The sequence below is a fragment of the Aplysia californica genome, unplaced genomic scaffold (genome assembly GCF_000002075.1).
Source record: "Aplysia californica isolate F4 #8 unplaced genomic scaffold, AplCal3.0 scaffold00846, whole genome shotgun sequence".
NCBI classification, from domain to species: Eukaryota; Metazoa; Mollusca; class Gastropoda; order Aplysiida; family Aplysiidae; genus Aplysia; species Aplysia californica.
The window spans coordinates 23,259-25,461 of NW_004798116.1; positions in this window are offsets into that span (position 1 = coordinate 23,259).

Below are 2,203 nucleotides of genomic sequence, written 5' to 3' on the forward strand. Positions count from 1 at the left end.
CACATACACACACACACACACACACACGTGCGCGCACACACACAAACACACACACACACACACACACATGTACACAGACTCACGTACCAACAAAACTGTCTTTGCGAATTAGCATAGTTTTTTGTGTAATAATCTTCACTACACCTTGTGACAAATTTAAAAAACCCAACAAAAACGATTCAGCATTCATATTATTTGTACAGGCAAGATAATTCTATATTTATTAGAGAGATATTCACAAAACCCCGTAAGAAGCAAAAATCCATATGATTAAATTAGCGCGTAAGTTGCCAGTGAAATTCCTTCTCTGGCGCCAAACAACAGATATTGGCACCGAAGCTTAAGGTGTGACTGGCCAGTTATATTTACTTGGATGCTTCGGCTTTGCGTTCATTGTTCTTCCTGTTTTCGTTCTCGTTAACCCGCAATATCTTCACAGGATTCATAAACATCTCTGTTACAAACAATAATCATATGTTTTTTATTCTAGATGTCGCATTTTTCACAGTTTATTACTTTCCCTGTTGGGCAGGTTTAGCGGCTCGGTTTATTGCAAAATTAATTTTTTGTCTTGAAGCTTTATTTGTGAGGATGGAAATTTGCCAGAATTCTGGACATGTGGGATCATGTAGAATCAAGGGAAGCAGAGAGGAACAAGGTTTCCTTTTGTCGCTTTGTTTTGAAAGGTTTCTGAGCTGATCATTATTATTGTGGATTTATGCACATTGGACGCAGGCTCCTACACACACCTACAGACTAATAAAGCCTGCTCTACTCTGGCGTCGACCAGATGACAGGGACATGTGGTTGCTTAAGGCAGGTAGGTAGGTAGGTAGGGAGGGAGGAAAGTAAGTAAGTCGGTAGGTAGGTGAGTAGGTAGGTAGGTAGATGAGGAGATAGGTAGGTAGGTAGGTAGGTAGGTTGGTAGGTGTTTTGTCCAGTGTTTAAGGTTACCACATAAAACAAATATTCTACACAAGAGATTTCCGGGAAAATAGCAAATTATAAATGATACACTTTTAAATAAATTTTAAAAAACGTTTTGTGTTGTTAAACAAAGTTTCCATAAAAAAGCACAGGTCGAACATATTATTCTGTGTTTTCTCGTGGGTTAAGTTTTCTCATGGGTTAAGTTTTCTCATGGGTTAAGTTTTCTCATGGGTTAAGTTTTCTCATGGGTTAAAGAGTGCATATTAAAGAATCGGCGGGTCAATTCAGACTTTGAAATACAGTTCTTTTGAGAACTTAAGAATTTCGGTTGTATGGGGCCACAACCCTCTCATCAAGACTGGCCCTGATATAATCGCTTTTTTTACGTGTATCTGCGATAATTGCTCAAGCATCTCGATAAACTGTGACGTTCTTTTAAAGAAATTTCTTTTTTTTTTTCTTTCTCAGCGTACAAGATAATCCTTTGCAAAAATCGACCTCTGTGACAACACATGGTCGCTTTTAAGGACAAGCGGGCTAACCCAGATTTCGGGGATTGCCAGAAATCTTGACCTACACCAAAAGTGGGCATTGCTCTACCTGTAGGAGAAGTTTGGTTTCATTGGTGTGTATATTTGTTTGGTTATTGAGAAAACTCTCCTTGTCTTTTAAAGAAATTGTGAACAAGGGGCAATAACTTTACCTTCGATTTTCTCCACAAAAAAAATAATTTTTGGGGGATAGCCCCCTTATGCTTAAAAGTGACCATATGATTGCAGGAAATGCTTAGGGAGCGTCTTATGAGCCCGAACATTTACAAAATGAATGTTACAGATTTCCCCCAACTTGAGCCTCTTCAGTAAATATTACCTTTGTGTGTTTGTGGCAGAGAGAAGGTAGGGAGACAACCCACAGACGATGGAGCTGTTAACCCTATCCGTACTCCCTGAGGTCATTTTGTACACCAGGGGTTGTATTCTTCACATTTTAGAATACTTGTAGTACGAAGATCTCGTTGAATCTTTCAGTATTTCTAAAAAAAATCATTTTGACAGACTGCTATGCAAAGCGTAGGGATCGGATTAACGAGTAAATTTCCTCTTTGAAAAGTGGGGGCACAGAGTTCCACACATCGTATGGATACGATAGTAAAACTCGACATACGGATAGGGTTAAGTGGTGGCACAGAGTTCCCCACGTCGTATGGATACGATAGCAAAACACGACGTACGGATAGGGTTAAGTGGTGGCACAGAGTTCCCCACGTCGTATG